Genomic DNA, 15,897 nt, shown 5'->3' on the forward strand with positions numbered 1-15,897 from the left:
AGAGGGGTGCAAGGAATAATCTAAGTAGTGGGGGAGTTTTATAAAGGTGTGGAAATTATCTCGCGTAATAATATCAGCGCGGCCGCGGTCAGATCAAAATGCCTCCGAATGCAATTTGAATAGACCTACAGCCAATCAGAGCAACGAAACGTTGGGTCTGCTGCGTCATGCATTACTGATACGTCACGTTCACAGTGAAAAGTCCCCAAACTCGCGCGTAGTAAATTGCAGACAGACAGCAGAACTTCTAGGATTAATTGTATATTTCGGATGGATAGATTTGTTCTTAAACGCCCTCGCATTGAGGTACAAGTCGAACAGATGCCAGAGTCACACGACCCACCTGAAGAGTGAATAGTGAGTTTTGAATATATTTTGTAATAATGGGTCATTTGAAAAAGTGTTTTGTATGACAATAGAGACACAGGCCACCTGTTGTGTGCTGTGTCTGTCTCTCTCTGTTTACCTGTGTCTGTATCTGCCTTTCTGTCTCTCTCCCTCACTCTCCCCCTCTCTCTCTCTCCCTCTCCGTGTCAATTCTATATGCCAACTTTTCTTGTTTCTGCCGCTGCGTAGCATGTTGTAACAACGTGGAATTAGCAGAATAGGCTATTGTATTGTTTAACTCACACCTGTTGCTCTCGATGTAATTTAGCTGATAAAAGGAGACTAATAAAAGCCTCACGTGTGGCGTTTCACTGTCAAGGGGTGCGATATAGCGTGTATGTAATTACATTACAAATACTGACTTGAGCCCCACCACTGTATGGGTTAGCCCTACCATAGATTACCCAACAAAAATACTCTGGCGCCGCCAGTGGTTTCAATAGTTCACTTTAGTCTAAGTTATCTCAGTGGGTCTCAAACGGTTTGGTCACAATTTATGTAAACAAACACCTATTTCCAAGGCACTCCTTTATAATTATTGGGAAATCTCGCCTAGGGCTGCAAATTGTCTAGAGCCGGCCCTGTATCCACACATATATTGTTTTGATACTTGTAACACCAAACATGACACAGTGGTCTAGTTAATAAAACATAATAATAACAATCATAATATTACCATTAACTTTATTGCGAAATTAAAACAGAACGGTAAAGAAAAATACAGTTTCAGTCTCTCGATTTGAAGCTTATGCATTGTACCATGAACCTGTATACACCTGTAACATTCAACTGCGTGAGGAGTTGGAAAGGTAGTTTCTGAAGATGTTACAAATAACACACAACATACAATGCCATAATAACTTTGTATTATTAGTGTAGGCCACTTATTTATGTATAACATCTGAAGATGTGTAGTTTTATTCACGTTTTCACATAATTTTACAGGATATTGCTATATTATTTCACATATTGTAGTTCTACACATTAATATCTGATTTGTAAAACATCACAGACAGAAAGGTATATCCGTAATTTAATGGTAAGCTATTGAAATTCTGATTCCATAGATGTGTCTCCCATCACCCAAACCCCTGAATATTCTCTCAACTCAGTATTTACATTCTTTCATTCATAGAAAATCAGTAATATCTTGAAAAACTACAAGTGCTTTTCTATGCTCTGTGCACTGTTATGGTGTAAATACAGCCTATTTACCAATTGGATCAAATATACAAATCAGCCGAATTAATGTTGATACTGCGAGGAGACATATTGTGTGAAGAGAAATTGAAGATGTTGTTTAATTGCAATATATTTATGATCCACGTCACATATTCAGTTTTGGCGGCATTTCTTCCAGTTTGTCCAAAGGTCTTCTAATCAGGGCTCTATAAATAAAGAACTACGGCAGATGTGTAATATTTAATGCAGCCGAACTGTGTATTACAATGCCGTTATGTGATGACTAAATAAAGTATTATCTTCTTTTTAAAAAAAAATGTTTTCATATTGCATAAACACCATATCCCAACGTACATTGCGGCTAAAATATCCAATTACCGAGCTTCAACGATAGCTGAGGATTATGGTTAGGTAGATGTTTTAGCCTATAAAAACCTCTGAAAAAAGAAATGTGTCTCTCAGAATCGAAAGGGAAAAACCTATGGGAAAAACACAAAAGCAGTGTACACAATTTAAACCAATTAATGTTGTGTAATTAAGGATAAACTGATGTGTTTTAGTGGATGAGTACGGCAGATATCACTGTTAAATCATTTGACATTTAGGGGAATACAGTTTTATTATGAAAACTTCGAGACCGGAAATACTGTTTTCACCCGGTGAGGGTTGACGCTAACTTTACAGGGACGCTGCCGTTACCCGCTCTCCTGGCGAGACCTCAAACCATCTTCGTAATATCTATCAAACTATAGATCCTATACACATCCACTGGACGTGGATTCTAAAAGTATAATATACACTTCTCGCTAGAAATCTAATCTAAAAGCATTTTAATGGCCAAACTCCTACAATTTAGGATTTTCCAGGGAGGGTTATTTGTAAATATACGACCCACTTGAGCGTTTGCAGTCAATGGGAGCACTAGAGGTCGAAAACTTTAAAACGTGATTATAGGTCGTATTAAGTGATTAAACAATCAACCTATTTGGTCGTAATAAGGGCTTGAACAATGAGTTGGACGACTTGTTGATTAAAACGCTTTTTGATTAGATTTCTAGCGAGAAGTGTATATTGTACTTTTAGAATCCACGTCCAGTCGATATGTAGGATATATAGTTTGATAGATATTACGAAGATGATTTGAGGTATGCGGCAGCCTCCATGTAAAGTTAAGGGTTGAAAACAGTATTTCCGGTCTCTACGTTTTCATAATAAAACCAATGATCAAATGAACATTTAATATTCATTACTAAAGGTACAGCCGAATCATCACAGCGCACAAAACCTATTACCGCCGCAGATGGACCAAAAAAGGGAGCGTCTGAAAAAAAAGGGGGCGGGTGCGCTCAGTGAAACAATAACAACGAAACATGGAGGAACAGTCTGCGTTTAAATCATGTGTGTGTGCGTGTGTGTGTGTGTGTGTGTGTGTGTGTGTGTGTGTGTGTGTGTGTGTGTGTGTGTGTGTGTGTGTGTGTGTGTGTGTGTGTGTGTGTGTAGAGGTGTGTAGAGGTGTATGTGTAGAGGTGTGTGTGTGTAGAGGTGTGTGTGTTTGTAGAGGTGTGTGTGGTTAAAACCAACCCGGTATCACGGCAAGACGATTTACCATAATAATAATATAATAAAATCCAATTACGTTCTTCTACCACCAGGTGTCCCTTTCTATCAGCTCTGCACCGTTATGGTGTAAATACAGCCTATCTACCAATTGGATAAAATATAAAAGTCAGCCGAATTAGTGTTGATACTAAAAGGAGACGTATTGTTTGAAAAGAAATGTAAGATGTTGTTTAATTGCTTATATATTTATGATCCACGTCCCGTTTTCAGTTTTGGCGGCAGTTCTCCTGTTTGTCTAGTCTTCTCAGCAGGGCTCTATAAATAGAGAATATCTGAAGTATGAAGTCTGACAAAGTACTTAACGTCCAATATATTTATTTTGGCACTTGACAATCACCTTCCCTGAATTCAGTAGCGTGGCGTGGGAAAAAAATTAGGGGAAGCCAATAATACGTCCTTTCTTTTGGGGTGGGGGGGGTTTGGTGGTCAATGTAATAACGTAACCAGATGAGTGATTACAGCGCCCGGTATCATTTTACACACATTTGTATCATACAGATGCAGGACTTACACACGCCTGTTATCTGACCGACAGGTCCGCACGCACTCTCCATCCCAAACTCTAATAAGCATTCATTCACAAACTAAATCAGGAGACCTTTAACGTTTTACGTCCGGTTCGCTCCTTTGTTCCTCGCTGTACACAGCTCCAGTTTGGGCATTGGCCTGTGTTAGAAATTAAAATCAATGTTTTAATGGGGAAATGTAGTTTAAACATGCCGTCAGTTTTAATGCTCTTTTATACTGAAAAACCAGAAATTCTTGTGCACAAGCAGTTAAGCTTTTAAGCTTTTATTCTGAAAATCCTTCATCTCCGGTTAGCATTTAGCATGTGGCTAATATACGATTTCCTGAAGAGGTGAATTTAGTAGCGAAATGATATGGAGTGGTGCAAACCGAAGCCTACTGATTTAACACTACAACTATAGATGTCGAGATACTATCATGCTGAATATTAAATGAAGGTACAGTTTATTTGAATACATTGTTTACAGACGAGAGTAGCATGTGACAACATCCGGAATGACCGGAAACCAAACGAGCCGAGAAGTATTGTTTAGAGTATTGATTACAGCGTTTAGAATGTGTTAAATGAAAAGTGATGAAAGAGAATATGAGGAGAAACGGCGTGTTAAGCATATATTGAATGTGAAAAGAACCTATCCTCTGTTTAAATGCAATAACGGACATTGGAGACGAGGTGAGCCGGCTGGCGGGGAGGAGCCAGCAGAGGATATATATAGCAGCGCCGGGGGAGAGATCCGCTGTCTTCTTGCTCAGGAGAACCGGACCACAGCTGTTTGTCTGACGGAACAATATTCTGTCTGTAACACAACCGCGCCTTTTTTAATTAAAGTATCCCATTTGAATCTTTTCAGAGACTCCATTTAGTCTCATTTTAAAGCTTCTCTCCTGGACGCGAGAATAAAGAACATATTTAACACCTGTCATCAGATTGTATTTGTTGTTGCTGCTGCAGCGGAAGTTTAGTACAATTATTTTTGATTAAATACTCCAAATCTCCACCCTCCATAATTGCACTTGCTTCAGTTGCTTGCTACTTTCTAACGGCGGTAAGAGTGGTGCAGTGACGCTATCTATCTTCTATCGATTAGATTTATGATTCGAAAATTATAAAAGTAGGGTAGACATGTGGATATTTTCCGACTGAACAAAACGTGCATTTACCTAACAGGTTCGTTTTCCACTGACCTTTTTTCGAGCTATTTTCCAAAATCCTATGGAGAAATCCCATTGCTATTTTTTCGAGGGAAACCGAGCGCAGCTTACTTCCGCTTTTTGGGACGCGTCACATCACCACTAAGTTGATGCGATTTGATTGGATTGTGAGGCAAGGGAAGCCAGCCGCCTCTGGCTTCCCTTGGCATGGCCCTGACCAATCACAGGTTGGCAGGGGCATGACGTGAGCCTCATCTGATTGGTCAATCCCTTCATTTTTTTTCACCAAGGGAAGCAAATTTCGGCTGGCCTCCTCTCGCAACAGAGTGCAATCTACTGTTTCACCATAACATCTAGAGGGGCGCTGTTTCAGTCTTTGTAAAATACGCAATGAGAATGGGGGAGAGACGGGCCGGCAGCAACACACAACAAAGAATTTCCGAAACTAAACGAAGTGTTTTTATTTATTTATTAAAATTATAACTACAATCCGAAAAAACAGGGGAAGCCTGGTTTCCCTTGGCCTCCAGGAGAAAACGCCACTGCCTGAATTTAAGTCAGGTGTAACTAAAGTCTGATTTAAGGGTTGTTTATATTTCACATCATTAATCAGAATCTGCAAAGTAACTAAAATACATGTAGTGGAGTAAAAATGCCAGGTTAACCTCTGAATTGTAGTGGAGTAGAACAAAGAAGTATGCTGCTGTAACAAAAACATTTCCCAACTAGGGATCAATAAAGTATATCTTATCTTATCTTAAGATGATCGATGGCTACTGCCATATTTGCAAAATTTGCCTCTGAACCTTGACAAGTGCTTGTTTCAGGCTTATCAATGAATAACAGGAGGGGTCACAGACATAAGACCAGCTGTTAAATAAAGCTCTTCTGACCTTAAGTGTCATGTGTGTATATTATTTCACCCATTTATTAATTATATGTTCTACATTTGATAACACCACTGTGTTTCGTATCCCCTAAACCTCCAGGGTTTACACAGTTTAATACTTGCAACTTCTAATTGTGGGAAATACGAAAACGTCTTATAAAGAGACGTGCCATATAATGTTGCGAAACACACAATGTAGTGTAGTTCCAACCCAGTCTCACAAAAAAACGTGTAATAACTACGTTGGTCCACAACGTAGGACGTAGTATTTCGACAAAAACGCCTCTGAAATTGTAAGATCCCTACGTTTTTTTTCACCATTCATTCCAATGGCTGGCGTCTATGTCACGTGATCTTCACATTTCTCCCTGCAGAAAAAAAAAACATGGCCGAACTTCGTTTTATTCTCGGTGTAAAATGCCTATTTTAAAGTTAGTTTGGCCATTAAAATGCGTTTTGATGTCATTTGATGCGAGAAATATGAGTTGTCATTTCAGATTATGTGTGCAGTGGATGTACATGATCTTTAGTTTGCTAGTTATTATGAAGATTACTTCAGGAAATTGTGTCTACGTTTTCATTGTTACCATGGTGGTTGCTAGGGACGCTGCTATCGATATTATTTCTGTTATGTTGTGTAAAATGGTGTTATCTTTATTGCTACCCCCTTCCCCGTCAATGTTGGTCCACAGCGCAAACGTATTCGTTTAACAAAATCCGCAATTGTGGAATAGTGTGTTGCCGAGAGATGGGAGTCGGAGGCGGGGTATCAAAGGTACAAGCTCGACTTTTATTTAGCAAAAACAGACCGGCGGAGACAGGAAGTCCGGCTCACTAAAATGTCCGTGCAGAACAATACCCTAACCCATAGATCCGTGGGTGAATAATGTTAATCACCACAATAGATACGTTATTTTCCCCTGTGCAATTCTCAATTTACTCAACAATAACACATAATTATCCTTGTGTTTATTTATTTGTTTGATTAATAAACACAAGTTGGAGTCCGTCAGGACCAAGGGTCGGAGCAGCTAATTTGCTTTACAGAATATTACACCCGGAAGTAAGTATTATCTCCGCTTCGCTTGGCAAACCCCGTGATAGTCCTCAAGCTCTGTGATTGGAGAGTGTGCTCCGAGGGTTACGCCGAGCGCCGAACAGCACTTTGAAATGGGATGGAACCACGGCAGACTGTCCAAAACTGGATTTGAACGGGTCCACCCCGTCCCCCCCTCCCCCACTCCGTCCCCAGAACTACACGCTGGCTATTATGTTTCGCAACATGTTCTCTATCTATGGCACGTATCTACTGGGAGTTGTAGTTTTAAAAGACGTTTTCATATTTCCCATTATAAGAAGTTGCCAGTATTAAACTGTGTACATCCCTGGAGGTTTAGGGGATAGGAAACACTCAAATGTAAAACATATAATTAATAAATGGGTGAAAATTGCTTGTGCCCATAATGGGCAGCATTAATATACCCACATGCCAGCTAAGGTCAGAAAAGCTTTATTTAACAGCTGGTCTTATGTCTGTGACCCCTCCTGTTGTTAATTGATAAGCCTGAAACATGCACTTGTCAAGGTTCAGAGGCACATTTTGCAAATATGGCAGTAGCCATCGATCATCTTAAGATAAGATATACTTTATTGATCCCAAGTTGGAAACATTTGCGTTACATCAGCATGTATAACAGTTGTAAATATGCAGTGGTGTTTATTTGTAAATCATTTAGTATAATCACACAAATTCTGTGTTTCATATTTAATGATTCTGTGTTCTTTATTTATTGATTGTTCAATACCTGACAAGGCTGGAGATGAAAAACTTGGGTCGCAGGTTCCTCAACAGTGCATCACAAGACATCTATCAATACGTGTGTATACCTCCACCATTAAACTGACATATTCTGCACATTTCTTATACTATCTACATACATCTTATATAAGAGTATAATACATATGTATAATATCAGTTAAAATAAGTGCTTCAACATAGTTAACATTGCTGGAGGTATACACAACGTTTTTCATTCATTGCATAACTACACCGTTTGTGTATATATGTCAATAAGCCTTAGAAAATCTTGAAATCTTGAAAGGGATGTGCAAAATAGTCATTATATACAGTCTTTAATTAACTATTAGTAGAGAATAACGAGTAATGAATATACTTTAGGGATCCTATTAATATCTAATAATAAAAATAATGAAATTCAATAACATGCTTTAACCACCAGGCGTCCCTTTCTATCAGCTGTGCACGTTTATGGTGTAAATACAGCCTATCTACCAATTGGATCAAATATAAAAGTCAGCCAAATTAGTGTTGATACTGTAAGGAGATGTATTGTGTGAAAATAAATGTAAGATGTTGTTTAATTGCTGATATATTTATGATCCACGTCACGTTTTCAGTGTTGGCGGCAGTTCCTCATGTTTGTCTAGAAGTCTTCTCATCAAGGCTCTATATAATATATAACACAAGGATGTGTTATTGTTGAGTAAATTGAGAATTGCACAGAGGAAAATAACGTATCTATTGTGGTGATTGACATTATTCACCCACGGATCTATGGGTTAGGGCAGCGCCGTATAGACTGAGAGTTACGTCATCTCCGTTCACTCCAATGGACCACTTTTTTACAGCAATGGCGAATCGTGGAGCCTCTCAATCGTTCCCCGGAAGTTAGCGCCAAGGCTAGCAGAGCTGTAGAGTTGCAGCATAATAGACCGTTCGTGACGGACTTTTAAAGGTAAGAAGAAGTTTAAAGATTTATATTGCGGATATTATCAGTACATCTGATTCAAATTAACATGTGTATTAAAGGATGTCAGTGGATTATCCCTAAATTAGTAGAATTAGGGAACGTTTACAGATAACAGATAAAGCTAGGATTCCGGATCAAGTTAGCAACACACGTTGAACAGCCTTTTAATTGTAAAGTCCGTTCTCTTAATGTCATTTCGTCCAACGTTGTTGAATTAGAGAAGAGGGGCTTCTAAAAGGGATTGTATGCGGGGGTGGAGGGAGTTAAATATTAGATAAATATAACTTTGGTGCGTGTAAGAGTTAGTGTTTTTAGTAGAGCCATATTGTGTCCTTGTGATTATGTTGATTATTACCTGTCTGTATAATGTTGCAGCTCAGCTGATTTTGGATTGATGGCAAAGGAAGAGGGACTTAAGTGAGAGTGAAAACACAAGGTAAGTTTAATAGGCTACTACTGTTTTATATAAGTAAGCATACTAAACATGTATTCTATCACTGTATTATATAAGTCATCTTGTTAGTAACCTACTGTATGGCAGGTGGAGGGGCAGTGATGTTACAGGTGGAGGAGTAAAACTGCAAGACTGCAAAATCACAAGACAGAGAAATCAAAGTTTGTTCTCCAGAGAAGAGGTTGATTTCACTTCATTTGTTTCATACTTTCTAAAGATGTGGAAATGGCAACAAAAAAAACTTGAGAGCTGCAACCAAGACAACTGTAACAACATGAGTAGAGAGCCACCAAGGTTTTTCAAGTCCCTCTCTTACTCCATTTTGCCAACCCAAACTTTCAGGTATGACGGGACACCTTGCTTGTTTTTGTTGTTTGCGCTCCTCTGGCTGGGTGCTGGCAGGTGGAGGGCAGTGATGTTGGCAGGTGGAGGGGCAGTGATGTTACGGGTGGAGGGGCAGTGATGTTAGCTGTTACACACCAGGCTCAAACTTAACACATTGCATCCTTCTTTGCAGTGTCCTTATTCCTGGAAGGGGAATCTGCAATTCCTGCAGAGTTTTGTAACCCGTTGGTCCGCACCAAAGCAAATTTTTAAAGCCTTCTTAATTGTCTCATTGCTCCATTTCATCCCCTTTGTGGTGAGTCTGCCTAATGCCTTAAGTTGGTCTTTTGAAAACGTTTTCTTATATTTGTTGTCCTTAATTTTCATTGTTTTCTTGAGAGCTGCATTTTCCTTCCTGATTTTTCTTAGTGCAGACTTTGCTTTTTTGGTGGTTCCTTCTTGGCTCTTTAATTTTCTCTTTAATTTTTTTAATAGATCTGTTTGACTGGCTGCTGGTTCCCTCGTATGCTGACTGGCTGCTGGTTCCCTCGTATGCTTACTGGCTGCTGGTTCCCTCGTATGCTTACTGGCTGCTGGTTCCCTCGTATGCTTACTGGCTGCTGGTTCCCTCGTATGCTGACTGGCTGCTGGTTCCCTCGTATGCTTACTGGCTGCTGGTTCCCTCGTATGCTGACTGGCTGCTGGTTCCCTCGTATGCTGACTGGCTGCTGGTTCCCTCGTATGCTGACTGGCTGCTGGTTCCCTTGTATGCTGACTGGCTGCTGGTTCCCTCGTATGCTGACTGGCTGCTGGCTGAGTGGGTGGTGTCCACCCTCCCTGTCTCTCCTCACTAGCCATGTCCTCTCTTTCTTCACCCTCACTTTCCTTTCTCTCAGTCTCCTCATCCCTTCTTCCCTCAATCTTTGAGACTAATGTAAGTAGAAGACATGGCACTGTAGATTTTAGAACATTTAAAATATTATACCACTTAAAAATAAGAAATATGACTTTTGTTACTAAGAGTTCATACTTATTATACCTGTGTCACCTTTCACACTATAGCTGTGATCATGAGCTATGGGCTTTGTAGATACAGGTCCCGGGGTGAATCGTGGTGCAGGGGCCCTTCTCTTACTTACTGGACATGTTATACTCATTACATACTGTATATAAAATATGACCAAGAATGTGACACAACTTTATAGAAATTCATATCACATCTGTTACTGATGCCATTTGTCATACTTTGTTTAACTCACAAATAATAAAGTTCCATAACTTCAGTTGGGAACAAAGACCACACCTTATCTCTCCAAGGCAATTTCCCATCCAATAGGTGTGCTATATAGGTGTGTATACCCCTTTCTCCTGTCTGTTACTCCCTCTTTCAGCACAAGAACCAGAGGGGGATTCAATGGAGCCTGAATACCTGCACTGAGACCCTCACCCTGCACCCTGAGTCTCAACTCTGTGTTTTTCAAGCCTTTCCCTGTTTTTTTGTATTAAACAAAACATTAAGCTTTCCCAATGGTGTGGTTTTCGTTTTGTGAAAAAGTGCAAATGCACTGTTTGTACATAATAACCTCACATATTTTGTTGCTGTTGGTCGTGAAATTGCTCCTGCTGACTTGAGCCAGCCATTTTTTCCTCCGCTCTGTGGGGAAGCCGTACATTCGTACTCCTTTCTCGGAGCGATTTGAGCATCCCCAGGCAGCACAGCAAACCATGGTGGCGACTAGGAGGCAGCACAGCAAACCAGGACAACACGGAGGAAAAGACACAGACAAAATGCATGATATGCTATTCAATGTTTATTGAATTCCATGTATTTGCAATGGATGTTCCTAAAATAACACATTTAACATCATCATCATGCTGCTGCTGCTGCTGCTGCTAGTCCTTTGATAGTCACCTGTCGGTCTCCTGTCCTTTCTGAAAGCCATAAAGATGACATTAGTCATTTAGATAACTTGTGTCCTCAATTACCATGGGATTACTGAAACTACCATGAATTTAAGAAAATGGTAGAAATGAATCTAATCTGAATTTTGAAGCATTCCTTTAGATCCCCTCCCTCTAAATATATCAATAAACATTAGAAAGTGATGCTCCTGACTACCATACAGGTTTAAGAAGATAATAGTGGTTTTAAAGAATTCAAAGCTATAAACAGCAAAAGGCTCTTTAACCAAGGCACTGTTAGCCTAACATGTAAACTAGTTGTTCACACTAATCCTAATATTATCACTTAATATTAGCAAATTCTATTTTATTTTTTAAAACACATTGATGTAAATACATACACATATCGATTTGTTTTATAAATATTGCAAATCAAAACCTTTATTCACTAATAATTACCAAAAATCGTAGTTCTATCTCCTGTTATCAATGCATTCACATTGCCTGCCATGAACTTCCGGGGAACGATCCTCGTCTGCATGAACCACGTGACGATAACCGTTTTTGGACTTCCGCTGTCATAACTCTTCTATCTATACGGCGCTGGGTTAGGGTATTGTTCTGCACGGACATTTTAGTGAGCCGGACTTCCTGTCTCTGCCGGTCTGTTTTTGAGATGCTAAATAAAAGTCTAGCTTGTACCTTTGATACCCCGCCTCCGACTCCCATCTCTCGGCACCACACTATGCCACAATTGCGGATTTTGTTAAACTAATACCTTTGCGCTGTGGACCAACATTGACGGGGAAGAGGGTAGCAATAAAGATAACACCATTTTACACAACATAACAGAAATAATATCGATAGCAGCGTCCCTAGCAACCACCATGGTAACAATGAAAACGTTGTATAGAAACAAATTCCTGAAGTAATCTTCATAATAACTAGCAAACTAAAGATCATGTACATCCACTGCACACATAATCTGAAATAACAACTCATATTTCTCGCATCAAATGACATCAAAACGCATTTTAATGGCCAAACTAACTTTAATATAGGCATTTTACACTGAGAATAAAACGAAGTTCGGCCATGTTTTTTTTTCTGCAGGGAGAAATGTGAAGATCACGTGACAGACGCCAGCCATTGGAATGAATGGTGAAAAAAAACGTAGGGATCTTACAATTTCAGAGGCGTTTTTGTAGAAATACTACGTCCTACGTTGTGGACCAACGTAGTTATTACACGTTTTTTTGTGAGACTGGGTTGGTAGTTCTGGGGGGGGGTTCCAGTTTTGGAAAGTCTGCCGTGGTTCCATTCCATTTCAAAGAGCTGTTGACGCTCAGGATAAACTGATGTTTTTTAGTGGATGAGTAATGCAGATATCACTGTGTAATAATTTGACAGTGCGGGGAATATATCCGGTTTTATTCTGAAAACTTTGAGACAGGAAAAACAGTTTTCACCCACGCTAACTTTACATGGAAGCTGCCGCATATACACGTTATCCTGGCGAGACCTCAAATCATCTTCGTAATATCTATCAAACTATAGATCCTACACATCCACTGCACGCGGATTCTAAAAGTACAATATACACTTCTCGCTAGAAATCTAATCAAAAAGCATTTTAATGGCCAAACTATTCTACAATTTAGGATTTTCCAGAGAGGGTAATTTGTGAATAAACGGGAGCATGTTGTTTCTTACACGACCACTAGAGGTGCTACACTTTAAAACGTGCCTATGGCTCGTAATCTAAGGTGCTTAAACAATCGACCTATTTGGTCGTTTTTTGTAGGAGGACAGGCTGCTCTGTCTATACCTGTGTACTCTCATATTCCGAATAACCCAGCTTCCCCAAATTTCTTTCTTTTTGGTGTCTATATACGCCGGGATCCGGAGTCATGGATGATCCTGCTGCCGTGGTCCTGAGTCCTGGATCGCGAGCCCTGGATCTTGAGTTGTGGCTGTGCCTGTTGCTGTGGTCCTGGATAATAAATCCTGGCTGGATATCCTCGTGGATTCACATTCACATGCATTTCCAAACATTTGGACTACCTATGCTGCAAATGTATTATCTTGTCAATGTACACACGGCATCTATTGCACGTCTGTCCGTCCTGGGAGAGGGATCCCTCCTCTGTTGCTCTCCCTGAGGTTTCTCCCATCTTTCCCTTTAAACTGTGGGTTTTCTCCGGAAGTTTTTCCTTGTACGATGTGAGGGTCTAAGGACAGAGGGTGTCGTATTGTCATACTGATATTCTGTACAAACAGTGAAGTCCACTGAGACAAATGTAACATTTGTGATATTGGGCTATATAAATACACATTGATCGATGATTGATCGATTTTGAAACACCCAAAAAGCTCAAAATGTTTCATCCTCTATGGGCTGGGAAAAGAATGTTCAGTATCCCAAACTTGCACAAAGTAGAGTCCATGTGTGTCTGTGTGCTTTTGAATGTGTGTGGGCGTGAAGAAGGGAAGAGAAAAAGTGCATTGTGATCTGTCATTGTGCGACCTTAGCTAGGAACAGTGGTGACTGGTCATTAGGGGCACAGCCCCACCTAGTGTCAGCAGAAAGTATTACGAATAATGATTACCCAAAAAATAAATATATAAAATATATTTTAAGATCGTGTTTAATCATCTGATTCGTCTGTATATTGCTGTTTTAGTCTGTGTTCTTCTAATTAGTGTCTACAGTGTGTTCCTATTGAGACGTTTTGAGCCATGTGGGCAAAACCTGATCATGCCCCTCCCTCTCACTGTCTAAGTCAATGGTGACTGTAAGAACTACTATTTTTCTATTTAATGTGTGTGGCAAAAAATAATGACCATAGGGGCACTGAGCTGCCATACGTCATCTCACATAATTCAGAGCTGATTGGCTGTAAGTACGTGTGCCGCGAATAGTGTAGTGTGTGAAGAGGAGACGAGGGTTGCGGTCGGATAGTTTAAAAATCAGCTCCTAAGTTCTAACCCTATCTCCTATTCCTTGACCTCTGAGTGAAACGTCACGGGGTTAAGGGATAGTGGATAGGAGAATTCAAAAGGACTTAGGAGAAGAGACTGCGGTACTTTAGAGAATCCGAATGCACTTTCACTATCCAACGTGTTTATGATGCGCAAGCGGACGTCATTGTGTGCGTCTGCTGCTGTGGTGAAACTATGGAAATACAGTGTTCGATACAACGGACTACATGGATGTTTAATAAGAACGAGGGACTACTGTAAACTCATCTAGAGATTCTGCACCGTGCTGTGATGCTGTTGTTTTATGCTTTATGAACGTGGACAACAGAGAAACATATTCTTCATGACCAAAGTTGTAATTGAAATAAAAAAGGAAAGTGACATTTATGCTCGTCACCCTCTCCCTCCAGTCCACATTAATACAAATGATCCCAATACGTATGATTGTATGAACTATGAAAATATCTTAAAAGTAAATACACATTTATTTATTATAAACGTTAGTCCTTAACATCTATCACTGTGTATATCACCATTCAAACATCTTTTAAAAGTTGAACAAACCTCACACAGCTCAGTCAAATGTTGACTTTATTTGACAATTTCAGTAAAAACTAATGTTCATATTTCTCTTTTTGATTATAATACTGATGAACGTTCAAAACAAAGCACTTTGGCAACTTACCACATATATTTTAAAATGCTTAATAAGCACCGTGACTTTCATGATATAACTTCTCCGTCATAATCGTTTGTTTCCGTGAACGGCCGACTGTTGTGTGACGGTAAATGTTGCGGCTGCAAGGCATTGTGGGGCAGCATTTTCTCCTCTCCTTTCGGTTAGGGAGGTCCAGTGGTTCCTAAGCTAAAGGAGGTTATAAAGGAAGTTTGAAACCTCCTTTCCTACCATTCTAGAGAATTCGAACGACACTTATCATGGCTGCCACTGAGGGACTTCTGGGTAATTTCACTCCGTTAGGAAGGTTCCTAAGCTAAATGGACTATTTGACTTCAGCCGAGAGAGTTGCAGTGACGCTTCCTAAAACCCGGAAGTAAGCTGCGCATTGTTTCCCTCGACAAAAAAGCAATGAGATTTGTCCATAGTATTTTAGAAAATAGCTCCAATTAAGATCTGTGGGAAACGTACCTGTTAGATAAATTTCCGTTTTGTTCAGTCGGATAATATCCACATGTCTACCCTAATTTTATAATTTTCGAATAATAAATCTATCGATTAGACTTATGATAGACTTTTGAAACTAAAAGAAGATAAGGAGGACTTTTACAAAAAAGTTATAGAGATTTTTGTCCAGAAGGATAGCATAGACTTCATCTTCAAGTCAAGGTAAGACCACCATTTTATTGAAAATGGGATCTTACTAAGAGAGAACAATTACATATTTAAATGATAAAATTACATTTTTTGGGTATCCTTTTGTTGAACTGTCTGTGTAAAATTAATCGAAGCATCAGACTAAAAAAGCTTTTGAAAATAATATTATATTTTGATTTAGGTCAAAATATAATATTTGTAAACCTGAAGAGTCAGTGCCAGTGCCTCACCAGCCATGAACCTCACTGCACGTCACTGCAGAAGCTTATATAGACATCTAAGTTTGTTGTTCCCCACCACTTTTGTAGAAAAAAAAACACCAATGGCTAGGAAGACTTATTTTCAGCTTCATATGATCAAAACAAAACTCGTA

General features: G+C 39.6%; 1 long non-coding RNA gene across 3 annotated transcripts; it reads left to right on the top strand.

Annotated features, from left to right (window-relative positions):
• The first annotated feature begins 8,244 nt into the window (after positions 1-8,244).
• LOC307013138 lies at positions 8,245-10,830 on the top strand. Of its 3 annotated transcripts, none has more exons than XR_013800863.1 (5): positions 8,245-8,514; positions 8,905-8,965; positions 9,053-9,164; positions 9,501-9,623; positions 9,803-10,830. It is a non-coding gene; the product is annotated as an uncharacterized lncRNA (long non-coding RNA). The 3 variants fall into 3 exon arrangements; XR_013800864.1 differs by having other exon boundaries at positions 9,053-9,144; XR_013800865.1 differs by having other exon boundaries at positions 9,071-9,164.
• Positions 10,831-15,897: the final 5,067 nt, after the last annotated feature.

This window comes from Notothenia rossii, assembly GCF_949606895.1.
Source record: "Notothenia rossii genome assembly, chromosome: 7".
Lineage (NCBI taxonomy): Eukaryota > Metazoa > Chordata > Actinopteri > Perciformes > Nototheniidae > Notothenia > Notothenia rossii.